Source organism: Pezoporus flaviventris, unplaced genomic scaffold, assembly GCF_033815535.1.
Source record: "Pezoporus flaviventris isolate CSIRO_AGI_PZ_B2104156 unplaced genomic scaffold, CSIRO_AGI_Pfla_v1 ptg000083l, whole genome shotgun sequence".
NCBI lineage: Eukaryota > Metazoa > Chordata > Aves > Psittaciformes > Psittacidae > Pezoporus > Pezoporus flaviventris.
Window position 1 is genome coordinate 7,731,828 of NW_026892631.1, and position 15,583 is coordinate 7,747,410.

General features: G+C 36.7%; 1 protein-coding gene across 23 annotated transcripts in view; it reads right to left on the reverse strand.

Annotated features, from left to right (window-relative positions):
• NRXN1 (neurexin 1) overlaps positions 1-15,583 on the reverse strand; it is a 680,000-nt gene that overhangs the window by 580,973 nt on the left and 83,444 nt on the right. The gene's annotated exons all lie outside the window — the stretch shown is intronic.

A 15,583-nucleotide genomic window follows, 5' to 3' on the forward strand; every position in this document is an offset into this window, starting at 1 on the left:
GTCTATTGAGGACTTCTGCTTAGTAGAAGGTGCCTTTTGAAATCAGTGGTCTCTCCTTGATAGCCTCTTTCATCACTTGACCACAATGGACTTACTGCCTGACATACTTGCCTACACTTCTACCCCTGCCTTCCTGGTCTTTGAGTCACCACTGTTAGCAACTGCAGAGAGAAGCAGTAGCTATAGGAAAATTTGGCTCCAGTTTTTATAAAACACTTAATATAAAACCTGCCAAAATCCATTCTGCATCATGCTTGGAGGTTGAAATGGTGCATAAGGAACCAGTTGTTTTGTTCCTTCACTCCAAAGAAAACATGGGATAGTAGAACTTCAACAGGAGATTCAAAGGAAGTGAAATTATGAAAACAACACTTTGTCATTTCTGTACTTATTTCAATATATAAAATTCAGTGAAAAAATGACCACCTATTGACCATCAGCTCTCAGCTATACATGTGTTCTTTCTTTAAGACAACTAAAAACTGGATAATGACAAAACCACTTTGATAATAAAAAATGGGTCTGCCATATAAAAAAGTCATTATTTGCTGACATTTGATAATATAATTCATATGCAAACCCTCAATGGATTTGTAAGGCGTTTTTTCCCCAAATCCAACCTTCTATGATAATACGTGTTCCCTTAAGGGGAGTATTAAATCATTGCAAGTTGATCTGTAATTTCAGAAACTCGCCTTTTTCCATTTGCAGAATGCTGTATCTGATAGCTAAAAGAGAAACTCGAACTTTTCTTTACAATATGCTATGCCAAACTAAATGCATTGCATAGCACCTCATTCAGCACATCTCAATTTTCACACTTTTATTGACTTTTGTAACAGCAGATGAGTCCCGAACTCGAGTACTATACGGGAAGTAATTTTACAGCCCACATATTTGAGGCGGATCAAAACCTTTAATCTTTCCTGAGTATGCTTCAGACAGTAGCAATAAAAGATTTGTGTATGCGGGGTTGTACCATCCCTCTGATGATTCTGCTAGCTGTGCAGGATTAAGCTGTTGCATGGTAGCGATTCTGCTCTGTGCATTTAAGTCAGACTACCTGCTACAGCTCAGCCCTATTCCCAGCTTTAGTGTTAGGTATGATGTAAAGATTTCACATATTCCTGTAATCTTCCTCTGATTAGGTCTTCTTTCCAGACTCACAATAGGCAAGAAAAGAGAGATCAAAAGGCCTAATAAAGACCTTGCCCAATACTGATATACTAATCACATGGTAATGGATCTCACATGTTAATGAGTCACTAAAATGAGGTTAACAGTCTATCACTGCCATTAAAATTGCAGACACATTTTTTTTAAAGCTACTTTGAAATAAAATGTATTAACAGATTTGAATTCAAAGAGTACAAACAAAATGTGAAGTCGTCCAAACACACACAGGGCTCTCTCTGGCCACAGATGTGCCTTCACTGTCAGACTCGGTGCCAAAACTGAGAGGTTTGCAAACGCACATCGATTGTCAGAGCCACAGTTTAAAACTCCCATTCTTTTCTCATCCACTTCTTCACAGTTACAGGAGTTTCAAGTACTAAAATTCCCCCCGTTACCGAAAGGCACTTAGTATGTTTCCATGTCCTGTAGAATAATCCTGTGTGCTAAACCAAGGGTTGTTAATTCTGGTGGGCAGATCTCTCTAGCACTTCAGTTAAATATCTGTTAGTGTTGCATTGCTTAGGACCCCTCTGTAGAGTTTGCTTTCAATGGGAAAGATTTGAGCATTGTTTGGGGGTTTTTAACTCTGTAAAATTAGTGGTAAGAAAGATTGACTGCTTCTGGATGTTTAATTCAATTTGAAGTATCTGAAAATGCTACTGAAAATCACCCGTTTGCCAAAAGGCTGACAAGCTATTTGCACAGAACCACAGAAAGGATTCTGGGAGATGTCAATAATGAATTGGATAAATGTTCTCCTGCTTCGTAACTAACGGAGTTTGCTGATAAATTTTAAACACATTCAGCATGCTGCACTGTGCTCTAGTCACTTTATATAGATATTGCTCCTGGATTTATACAAAAAGTAGTTCTGAAATGGTGCTACTTCCGTTTCACATTATTTGACATTTTAATGCAGGAACGTAACGTTTGTGTATATGTAATGTATGTAATGCCATTTCAGCATAAAAATTTTGGCCTTAAAAATATTGTTTTTTTTTTTTTTATCTTGTTTTGGGTTTCTTTTGGCTTTTCTATGTTTAGATAAACAAATCAGTATCTTTCTTTATGGGGAATATAAATGTTTGGGTATTATATTCGAACACATTACTTTATAATAACAGTGCCTGTTTCCTTTCTTCTTCATTCTGTGGGGTAATGGGATGAGGTAGAACTGGTTTTGACTGTTTCAGCTTGCTCATTTTTGAGGCAAACATAGTAAATTCTTGGGGTTTTATGCCTCCTTATACTTACTTCTTTTGCCACCACTATCAACCCCTGTATTATATGACAGCACTCTGCTACTTAGTTTTGCCTATTAACCTAATCTGGTTAGGCAAAATATCACAGACCTCTGCTTAAGACCTAGTGGGGCTCTCAGGTTTTTGTCTTCATTAGCCTTTTTCTCTTGATGTAGATCTACTTCACACCATCGCTTCTTCTCAACTGGTCTGAAAGCACGTATACTGAAGTACACATAGCTCAATGTAATTCACTGTATTTGAAAAGATACTTTGCTGATGTACAGATGATAGTAAAATCAAGCCTATAGCCTAAATATTTAATAGTACCAAGCTAAATACAGTAATGAGGGGAGGAGGATGGTTGAAGGAAGCGTTTTTCTCTCAAAAAAATGTTGTCACGAACTTAACAGAAGTAATTTTGTTATCAAATCAATTATGAAAATTGAAGATATGAAAGCATCGGATTTGAAATGTCTTTGACAAAAATACAGCATTGTTGAACTCTGACCACACATCAGAAGTGACAGAAATGCATAAGCAAGGTTCATCTTTTGAAAGATTAAATGAAGATCTAGGTAGCTTCCATAAGGCACATCTTCCAGGCCTCTCAGGTAATTTTCTCTACGCTCTCAAGCCAAACAGGGACCTTGTGATGCCACAGGACAGCCAAGTCTGTGTTTTGCACTTCTACACTGTGGTGCACTCCCCACAACAACAGCTCTTTCTACTTCCCATTCCTCTGAAACCTTCACCCCCTTCCTGACCTTTGCAGTATAAATAAGAAAGTGAACATGTGGTTGGTTTTATTACAGGTTTATTTGGGCCTACGAAATAACAGAACAGTTAGTCTTTGGATAAAATGCTTTGCAGGAAATAGCTAAGGTGTTAAAAAACTTCTGGAGCAGTTACCTTTCTCCTAGCAGCGGGGAGACACAGACGGTAGGAAAAAAAGAATGGAATAATAAAATCTTTTATCCCTGTATTTCTATAGCTCTGCAGAGCCTTCCTGGCTTCCTTGAGACTTCACAGATACAGGTAGTTTTCAAATCTGTCTAGAAGCAGACATAAATATCGGGCTACTGAAGTTTGCCCATGTAGTTTTTCACTTAACGGCTTAGCTTTTCGGTTTTGAAGATGGTAACCCACAACAGGCTGCTCTTACCACCTTGTGCCAAAAGTCACCATCTTCCCATGCTGAAAGCACTTCACAGGTGATACAGGTATTTAATTAGCAAAGAGCTTCACAAAAGAAAGATAAATCTTCACACTGTAAGGAAAAACACTGTCCTTCAGGAAACAGGAGGGACAAGAGATGCTTAAGGTTTTACTGATGTTCCAGTCAGGTTTATTCACCCTCTTCATACTCTCTGAGGTTTCTACTTAGCACGAGAAAGTCCTTTTCTCCCAGTCCATATTCACACTACTGCCTTGATCAGAGGAAAACTGAACACCTTCAGGGCACAATAATTAAGTGCACCTCTCAGTAATACTTCATCTGTCTCCACACAGGCAGTGGCTTTGTTCTTAGACCACAGAAACCCTGTTCATTACTTATTTTAGTTAAATATACCCCCAAAACCAAAACCACACAAAACAAGGAAGAAGGAAAAAGAGTCCAAACATAACTTGCATAGCTTCCAAAGAAAACGGAAATCGGGGAAAAAATAATGCTAATTTACTTAACAGTACACCATGAAATTTACCCAGCAACAACGTCCAAAGTTTCCTCTTTTTCCTTTCTTGCGCTGTATTACTACTGACAAATTCCTTTTCCCAGACCATCCTGATTGGCACTGCTTTCTGCTTGGTTTTATTCTTAGTGACTACTTACTGAAAAGAAAAACCTAAAAAAGCTCAAACACTGAAGCAATCAGAAGGGCTCCATGCAGAGCTCCTAAAAATAAATTAATGTAGCTTTTGAATCAAAGATATAGCAATTCTGGATTACTGGAAAGCTGGTTTTTCAGCACAAATAACATGCCTGGGCATGCCAACAGTCTAGACCGCACTTCACTGATACTCAAACATCTGCTGAAACTGTCAGCAGATGCACTAAGGGCAAAAAAGTCACTGAAGCCCATACTTTAAGGAATAGAAAGTTCTTGCTTTAACTGCCAATTAGGTTTTCTTCTGTCCTTCAGCATAATGACAGACATTTCGCAACCGTTAATACATCAGGACTTCATCAGTTCTCCCACTGAACAAAGACTCTTAGAAAACAGAGGCAACACAGGATAAAATAAATATAAAACATTTTGCAAATATAAAGGATAAGAAACTGTGTGGGTTTTTTCTTCCCATGCACTTATTTATGTGAAGGTGAATATTATAATCCAATGCAAATTATACAAAAAGATCTAATTATAACCACTGGAGGGTTTGGGGTTGTTTTTTTGTTGTGGTACTTTTGTTGTTGTTTTCTTTTGCTCATTCTTCCCTGTCAATTATTCTGTTTCAGCCTTCAAAACTATGACAGCATCCTTGTAGCGACATTTCACTATGCCCTATTCTCAAATACTTCTACTAAATTAATTATCTGAAAATATCAGACGCTGCCAGTTCTGAGGGATGACACTGAGCACAAGGAGGAAGCTGCTTGCAGAGCTTCTGAAGTCTCCATGCTCACTGTACAGTGGCACAGGAGGAACTGTGGGCTTGTATTTGAAGCCTGTTCCTCTGTGCAGCACCGGTACAGTCTGAACACAGTCCAAAGGTATAGAAAAATAGCATTCAGTTTTGCCTTATGTGAGCAGACTGAATATCGAGGTTCCCACTTCTCTATAGCATTTCCCCACAGACTGTAAGTGTAAGCTGCAGTTTTGTTAAGGATGCAAAGGCAGATTAGAAAATGAAGATAGAGGTGGTGAAAGAGAGGCCTCCTCTTTACTACACACACACATACATACTTCCATATTATACAGTGAATAATTAGCAGAGACTTTTTCCCCCACCCAAGTGAATACGCTTTTGTATTCTCCCCAGTGGTACATATTCAGCTCTTTGTATATGTATTTCACACATTCTATTAATAGATTATCAGTCAATAACTGGATGCTAATAACCCAATGTCAGTTTGCCTGCAAGGTGTGAAACTGAGTATCAGCAATGATGCATAGATGTATCTCAATAACCGGCTTTCCTTCTGCTCTCTGATAGCGTGTATTATCAGGCAGAAGTTTGGAATTATTTTATACTAGAAATATTCTGTATTGAAATATATAGTATATGTATGAATATTCTATAGCATTGAGTTAAATGCTCCATGATTTTTTCATCTGTTCAGGCAGAAAATACAAACTATCATTTGTCTTCTTGAATTTTAGCAAATAACAGGATCTTTTCCTGGCTACAGTAAAACTGCAGATTAAGAAAGTATTTGAAGTCTTCATGAATAAAGATAATTCTGATGTGGAATAATAAGTCCTTCACTGAAGTAGCCTATGATTTCATTCTCTCCTTTCGTGTGTGCTTATTGCAACTCAAGAAGACTACTTAACTCACAGTGAATACATATTTGGATAGTGAGGTTCAAAAAGAAACTAAATATTAGAACACTGACTTCGATCTTTAAATTAAAACTCTGGGTTTCAGAAACATGAATCTTTCTTCCGCCTAATTCAGAGCATTCTTACGGGACTGCTTTAGCCTCTGCTTTATAAAATTTTCTGGATTAGATCACAATTTCTGTTCCTCATTGAATTTGTCAGCTTTGTATAAGCATTTTTCCCTGTATCAAAAAGCAAAAATGAACAGCTCCAGTTTTGCTGCGCAAACAATTCACAGAAATGGTTTGCCCAAGTTCATCTGGTGTCGCAATCTCTGTGTAGCACAGTAAGCTCATTTGTTACTGTATAAATGGAAGACCCCCATGCCTTCTTGCAAATACATTATGAAAGTGTGTATAAAATAAAAATACTGAACGGCATAACATTCCTGAAAATGAGATAAACTGTAGTACTCAATGTAAAGTATTCAAAACAAGTGATCACAGCAAAATGTTGAACTTTGTGAAAGACTAATCTCCTTTTGATTCCTGCTTCCATACATGCCTGAGGCTTTTCCACAAAGCTCTTTCAGTTTTCATGTTAAATTCTGACTTAAGGGAATGCTTTGAACATGTCTTTCCTGTTAGTCCATAAAGAACGTCAGGCCCTGACTTGGTGTTTTGGGGGACTTATGGACGCGTAATTCCATCTACATAAGAAACACAATAAAATTATCCCGACTAAAATAAAACCAAGGTGTCTGGCTTTATAGTCTAACAACTTTCTTACATGTTACCACAGTAATTTCTCTGTTACATGCGATTCATAGGCTTCAAGGCCAGAAAGGTTGTTTCTGATTATCTAGTCTAATTTCCTGCATAATACAAATTACAGGCTGTCAGCCAGTACATGAGAGATCTCCTTTTTAAGCAGTTTAATGGCTAAAACCCTAGGAAATCTATTTTTAGACTTTCTGAATCCTGCTCTTCTGACTAGGGTCTCAAGAGTATGCAACTAGGTAAAGAAGTATGGGCACATTCTTGCCTCCCAAGGTGGGTAATTAGCATGACCTAGATATATGTACATTTCTAAGTTATATGTACTTATTAAAAGCTATAGGGCTGATATACAGATCTTCTAGGTGTTCTGAAAAGGAAAATATTAATTACATTTTTGTATTACTTTTATAACAGCTCAATAAAAGCAGCACTTTCAAAACCCTGTTTCTTTAACAAGACTACCCATTTCAGGGACAATGCAAGGCACTATCTTATCTTCTCTATCTTAGAACAATGAATAAATATCAAATACAAGTGTTTTTCTGGGAGAATAAATGACACATAACAGTGATTTATGGATGCAGACGTGGCAGTTATTTTTATTATATGTTTATCATTATCAAAAACTTGAAATTGAGGCATTTCTGAGAGTTAAACTCATGAAGTATAGCAAAACTGAATGGTTTCAGGGCATTTTTATTTATCCATCCAGGTGCCTCTGTCTTCAATACATGTATGTGTGTTAAATGTGCATATGCTATTAAAACTGTTGAGGAATTTGCCCATCAGAATTGTGAACAACTTACTATGTTTTAATGTATGTATTCAATACTTCTCCATATTTTCAACAGAAATACAGGAATATTTCCCCTTCATGGTAGTCTAAACAGCTCCCTTTTTTGCTCTGGGGAGGTACGTAGCAGTAGACTAACAGTGGGCCTCAGGTAGCTTTATGTAATGTTCGGAATACAGATTTACCATAGACATTTTCCTCTAATATTGGAGGTATGGATATGTATGAACATAACAGTTCTACACAGGTTAAGTATGTTGTACAAGAATCGTATAAAATTACCCATTTTCAAGTTTACCTTTGTTGCTCCAACCTTGCACTTAGATACTTTTATAGGATCCTTTTCTGAAGTCTGAATTTTCTTCCAAACCTTACAACACAGTTACTATCATGGTCAGTATCCTTATCTGAGTAATTTATGGCAGAGGACTACAGGGCTGAAAAGTCTGCTAAGGACACCAAAAAAGCATCGGTTCATGACTGATAGAGACTCAGCTGTATTTACATGTGTTTGAAGGTTCGTAATACTGGAAGCACCTTGAGGTATATCTGCAAAATGTATAATTTGCACAAGTATTCAGGTGAAACGAGGGCACCGGTTCAGTACTTGTACCACAATGATTTGGGAGGGGTTCATCAGGTATATGAACATTAAATCAAAATAAAATCAGAATTTTTTGAACTCTCACATCATCTCCATGATGCTATAAACATATCCCAGTGTTACACTGCAATAGTAGTACACCCAAATAACTTCTCAAATTGAAAACTATACAAGTAGTCAGGAGTTGCAGTTTAACACAAATATCAAATGTTCATTTAAATACACATGCATTCATAGTGCAAACAGCATTGTCTAAGAGTCATGTCTCCAAAACTAATTTATGCTGTATTTTACCCAGGTTCAATAGTAAAATCATAACTTTAAGAATCTCATATGCATGCAAACATAGCTTAAAAGGTGAATTGCCTGTACCTGAGCTTGGCATTTTTTGGCTGGGGAGATTTCTTGTGGAGTTGTGCAAATACTAAGCATAGGACCTTGTAAGACTAGATTGTTAAGTGGAGCCATTAATTGAGAAAATCAAAGGACGAGCTTGTACTATCAGCAAAATGTCTGCAATGCCCTTTCTCTGAGATGGAAGCCCTTATCTGGCACCTGTTTGATATAACGCAATCTAACAAAGATATTCAGCTTCAATGAAGTGGGAAATCAGGTAAATGATTTCTAATTTTTAATCCTAGAGAGAGATGTTACTGCTGGGTGCGAGTGGGGTCACATATGTAGCTGGCATCAGGAATCAGTCCCTCAGGGTTTTCAGTTATGCTTCAGAAGCAGAGTATTAATGGTCATAGGATGATACCTAGGCTCCTTTCCTTTGGGTGGGTACTCCTGAAAATGGGCTAACAATGGCTCATGGTATGCAATGTCTGCAGAACAGAACCAAGGGCAACTCCAGTGAAAAATTTACAGACTTATACTCACTGCTGAATTTTGCTTTCCAAGCAGACTCCCCTTTGTCTGAAGAATATGCAAAGATAGATAAAAGGGATTAGACCCAGCTGCTTTTATCTCCTCCCACCCCCAATACAAAGAGGCTACTCAAGTCAATGCTGTGATGCCAACAGTGCCAGGTGTGTTCTACCAGTTCCTCTGATAGCCTCTTGTTATCCGAGGTTGCTTCTATACAGCTTTAGAGAGGGTGCCAGTGAATTGCTCCAGGTGTTTCCCTTCTTTAAGGAACAAATGTCTACTTTAAGCAGGCAACAAGATGTACCAGACTCTTTAACTCACATCAGCAAGTTACAAAAACAGCCTTTAAATTAAATGCTGTGCTGATCAGAAAATTAGTGTAAGTGGGTACCAACAGAAAAATCCCCAAATATAGCTGATACAAGTTGGGAAAAAATAACTTCTTTCACTAGAGGAAATTAATTCAATAAAGAGATTCAATTGCTTGCTTTTTCTCCCATGTCTAGAAAAAACAGGTTGATGAGTATGAAAACCATTAAAGGAATGGAAGGTGGAATTTCATAGCAAAGTCCACAGTCTATTGTTTAGTTCCTATGAAAGTCTTCTCCTTTGTGCTCTTGAATTTCCCAGTTCATTACACATTTCACCGTGCTACTGATAATTGCTCTGGGTGGTCCCTGAGGTGACAACAGAGAGCTACCTTAAAGCAATTAAGAATGACAAGGTTTTAGAAGGCTTGCCGTATCAGGAAAGAGACATATTACTGGCATCAGTGCAAATTATATTGTTTAATTAGAAGATTTTAAAGGAGACAAGATAATCCAAAGTTTTGTTTCTAAGAAGCTTGGCATATTATTAAAGCCACAGAAAACTAGAGAGTAGATGAAAAATCTTGTGTGCAGCCTTCTTACTCCTACAGGAGGAATCTACTCTGACCAGGCTACCTGAATACATTTCTCAATTCTTTTGTGGGGAATCATTCTTGGTGGAAAAATACCATTATGATGTGCATTTAGAGAGCATAGTGCACATTTTCAGTTATATCAGTACAATTTTAGGGTGGTTTCCTTAAGAGTTATTAATTCCCATTTAATTTAGTTTCTTTAGAAATGGTGATAAAGTTTACTCTTGAATTTAGCAAGCTTGCATGTAGACAAATCTTGGGGATGTTTGATAATACTTCTCCTTAGGGCTCCCATTTCTCTATGCTTCACTGATGGAATTCCAACTGTGATTTGTTAAAGTCAGTTGAGACTTCTGTTATAAGTGATATGTACAGTAATCTCCAGATACTTCTGGTTTTCACTGAAATGAGAGTAATTAAGAGTTTGATGGGCTGATTTGTTTAGCTGCTTTTGTAGATTTCAAGAACTGATTTTTATCCTAGGAAAATCTTCGGTGTAGTACAACCCTAGAGTGAAGCTACAAGCCTTATTGTCACTCTAATGATGTACTTGGCTCAGTAATGACATCAGATATTAAAAGAAAGTGTAAAAGAGAATGTTCCAGGACATTTTACAGGCTATCCAAGGAATACATCCCTCTGAAATCTCAGTTTCATTGGAAATGCTTATGAAATTTGTCTTAAAACTCTCATGGAATTTCATTGTGCGAACAGATCAATTGCTGCAGCTTTTAGTTCTCATTTGCTATGTATATTTATATAGAAGTAAAAAGAAATGTTTTCTTTAGAAAGAAATGCCTAGGTTTTCTGTTTCTTCATTGCTTACCTGCTCAAATTTATTTTCACCTCTTCAGAGTGACAGCTTTACTCTTTGCCATCCTCAGTAAATCCCCACCTACTTTTTGATGTGAAATATGTATCTTTCATCTTGAAAGAGCTTTAATATACTATTGAAAGGTTTTCTGTCAGCATACCCATCTTCTGGAGAAATCTATGCTCAGAAGTGGAGCCTAGTGTCAAGGAAGCCACAATACTTTCCATATTTATTTTCATTCCTCTGAATCCACAGGAGACCTATGACATACATACATACATATGCATATATATGATGCATTAATGTTTTGAATGACATTGGAATTATTCAGAATATGGTAGATGTTTTATTTTGGTGATGGAAAGGTGCTAGACCTCATGGCATGGCTTCGGCATTATCACTTGGTGACATGTCAGAAAAATAACATTTTTAAAATAACGTGTTACCCTTTCTACATACAGTTTTCTTGACATTTAGAGCAGGTTCTTATAATTTCTTTTCATACAGCTGATCATGAATCAGCTCTCTCTGATACAATTTTGGGAATAGGTGTCTCAAGATAGATAGAATCTGCATTTCTGTTCCTGATGTTGATGCATTTTTTCTGAGCCATGTAGTTCAGACAGAAAACATCTTCAACAGTCATGTTCTGCTGCATTTTTCTCCTTAGGGAACATTAATTGATCACATTTCAACCTAAAGATGAAGCTGCAGCTCTAAGTGCCATATTCTAGGCTTGCTAAGTATCACCCACTGAAGTGCAAGTAAATGATTTGCTTCAAAGCACCACAATTTGAAAATACACAGAGATACCACCTCTCTGATTAAAACATTTTATGTATAGTTCGTTATGATATTGAACAAAAATGTAAACAGATCAACCATAAAAAATATAAAGATAGTACAAGTATTTATTGGAACATATATGTGTAGGAATAGGAGCATCATTTACACACAACAACTTAACTGCAGTACCTTTTTGTGAACATCAGCTGCTATTTAACTATACATATGAGGCTCTTAAAAAAAAAGTCACTATAGAACAGATACAATGTGTAGTTACTGCTCTTTGGAGCACTTTGAAGAGCTTTATATTTAATGTTCCTTGATTTCTTTAAAAATGTAATTCTCATTTAAAAAAAAAATCAGGTAAATTTTAGATGGAATGTTTTTTAAGTCCTTGTGCTGATAATTTTTAAATCATACAAGACTGTTGGAATGGTTTGGATCTATTAAATGGAGAATAAATTTTAAACATTGTTATTTGTTCTCTTTTAGCAGTGGGAGCAACTACGAGATTGAGCAGGGAAATGCATGTTATCCATCCTTCTACTGCAACGTCTCTTAGAAATAATTTCAACTACCTGAGCTTGGCAACCCCATCCTCTTTAAAACTGCTAAATAAACCCAGTTCAATTCTACCAGTGAGTCTTTCAAATAAGCTGCTGTCACCTAGGATATATAACTACGTGAACAAGACCAAAGAGTCAAGTAAGCTCCCTGCCCATATTTTGCACTTCCCAGGCAAAAGCCAGCTGTATATGAGAAGGCATATAATTGAATCCATGTCAGTAGGGCAGCCAGCCAAAAAGAAGAAGCTATGCTAGAGCTCAGGGCTGTACCAAACCATTTACATGCCTTCATGCCTTCTGGGCTACTGGTGGCTCAGCTGGTGGACAGCTGGAGGACGCACTTTTAAGCAGCACACAGAAAAGCAGATGAGGATAACAATCCTGGAAGGATCAGAGAGTGGAAGAGCCCCAAACTACTTTAGTTTTTTGAAAACAGAGCAAAAATGAAAGTCATTACAAGAAGATGAACTTGTGGTCATGTTGAGGTTAATGACTGAATTCCACATAATTTGATGTTACAGGAGGTTAGTAGCATAAGGTGACATTTCTGATGCACAACACAAGCACTACATAATTACTCAGCCGTAACATACCATTTTAATGCCCACGATTGATTAAAGATTTATTTAAATTGCTTGTATTTTTCAGTGCCTTATTTCTCCAGTTGTCAACTGAAATGTGTGATTGATAATTAACAAATAAGTAGTATCACTTTGGTTTTACAGATATCGTACAACAGCTTGTACAAGACAAAACTTGCCCTCTTCGGGCAAGAAAGATGACACGTATATAAACTGATGTTCCAAAGTCTTTCTTCAGCATTTATACATGCTATACCAAATCCCAGCACATCAAAAGTCTGCAATCTAAACCAATAATTGCAGTTATACTATCAATATTTTGGTAGAAACACTTATGGCTCAGCTAGGTATCATTTAATGGTTTGTTATGGGCCTGAGTGACTCATGTATGCTTTAAAGCTGCACATACTATCTAAAGTAATAGAAGAATGAACACAGTGTTTAGGTATAGAATGAGTAATATATATAGTCAAGAGTAGGCTATTTACATAGAAATAAACTCTAGGTAAAAATACGTATAAGCTTACAAGAATTGCAATATAAAAAGGAAGCAATACTTTACAAAAGCAACACTTTATGTTAAAGTAACTGAATTATAAATCCCTTTCATTGCTCATCAAAAGAAAACAAAAAGGAGGAGAGGATTTTTGTTATATATATATATAAAGAAACAAAGTCTTTTACATTAGTTGCCATGTAATCTTAGCTGCATTACTATTCATCACTAAAAAACTCCTTATGGGAAATCCAAGAGGTAGTAACTGTTGGTGAGGAAAGGCCTATATGTGAAAATAGCAGTTTTATTAGACCACCTATAATAGTTGGAGAAAGCAGACAGAATTTGCTTGGGCACAGATTTATTTTGAGCAAACAAATCCTTTTCCATGTCTGTTACACACAGCAAACTTCAAGGTTTGCTTCAAATTCAAACAACTGCTCTGAGTAGCATATTCAAGTGGTCTAATAATAACATGAACCCCATTTACAAATCTTACCTTGTCTTTTCACCACCGCAGCTGCGACAGCTCCACTGCTAAAGGTATATATAGGTACGCGATTTCCAGGGAAGAGGGGAAGGGAATTCCTAAGTATTTCTGAACATATATGATGCTCATCAGAAAATAAACAAGTGCCAGTACAACTAAAAGCTTGTGGCTGTTCCTAGAATTCGGTTTAGCATCTACAGAGTGTAATGGATCAGAAAACAAGTTTTGTAGAGGTCTGAAGTTATGAGACAAGCTTCTAATAGGCTCTTTATGTTATATATCCTCCTTTATGTCACCTGGTTTTGTACACAGATCAAATTATATGACCTTGAGTACTGACAGATGTCTTAGGCTTCGCTTCTGCCTTTCTCTAACGAACAGTGACAGCTGTGTTAATATTGATAAAGCTTCAATAAAAATTTTTTTGGGGAAATTATGCAGAATATCCCAATTTATATTTACAACTAAATGGCAAATAGCAGGTCCATCCAGGGAGATCACACTAGATTTTGTATTGCATGCCCACTTGGAAAGGCTGCCTCGCCCCTCTTTCATCTGTCAACACCAGGTCCCTGTCCTGTCAGCATCCTGTCCTAATTCTGAATGTACATTGTTGGTTTTTTAACTTTTCCATTACCGAAGAATACCTACACAATTGAAGAAGTTAGTGATGCTTCAGCCATTTATACACTTCTGGGCAAACTACATACTAAAGTTTCTTTCTTCTTTCATAGTAAAGTTTCACTGCTTAAATTTTCGAAATAAGATTGATTCATGATACAATTAGAATTTTGCAACCCCCTTTGTAACTCACCCTACGTACCTGTAAAGGAATTGAACTTATAATGAAAGACTGAAATAGGTGCATATGAATTCAGTGCTGACCTCCTCTTTTGTCCCTTCATTTCTTTTCATCCCCCTCCTACTTTGTTAAGCTGTCGTATATTACAAATGGGTGCTACCGTAACTGTTTCAAGGTCAAATGTTTCAACAGCCAGTATTAGCATAGTTTCAGGATAGTCAATAAAATGAAGCCATTTTCCCCTGTTTGAGGGTATGGTACAATATCAAGCGATATTTTCTGTTACAAGCAACTGGAGTTTGTATACATATAAACCCTTTCCATCCATTTGAAGAAATACACATCATTATATTCGCAGAAGTATTGTGATTATCAAAACATAGTAAATTGCCATGTAAACTACATAACGCTGTTAAAAAAGAAAAATGTGAAAAGAAAAATGTAGTCAAATGATTCAATGACTGGCACTGGTGTTTAAATTATGTCACATGGCACATCATTAGACATTAAGTGTAGCTAATATATCCAGGGTCAATTTTGGGTGAATGTTATCATTAAGCCTTTTAAAATAAAAATATAAATGTCTAACTACTGCATAATACTTGCAAGGTTCCTGTTTTGCTAAAATCTGCTTTCCAGATTCACTACTAATCATATATATCTACTCATAGTACTTGTTTTTATACTTTTATACGTGAAGTCCCCTTCAGTGTGGTACACACTGTATCATGGATTCTGTGCATAGAATAATCTAGAAAAATAATTCCTTAGTATTAATAAAAATTATCTATAATGTCAAGGTTCAGTTACTATAAAATGTCATTTTAAGGTAACTTCACCCAAGACATCTACCGGTAAGGAGTAAGGTAGTACTAAGAAATGAGGAAGTCATACATACAAGGTTCTGCTAAGAAAAACGCAACAAGGATCAGCCATCCAACAAACAAGACAATTGTATAAAACAAAGAAATCAGTGGACTCTTTCTCATTCTACTTGCTTAAAACTTTTCCTAAGCAAGAAGACTCACAGCTGCAGAACACACACAGTCCTTTAAATAGTATCCCACCTATAACCAGATACAGAGTCTTTGCACAGTTTGATACGACAAGGAATGAGACACCAGAGGTTTGCAATTAGTATCTGCATCACATGAACTTCCTAGGTGTGGAAACACTAAATCAGCCAAGACACC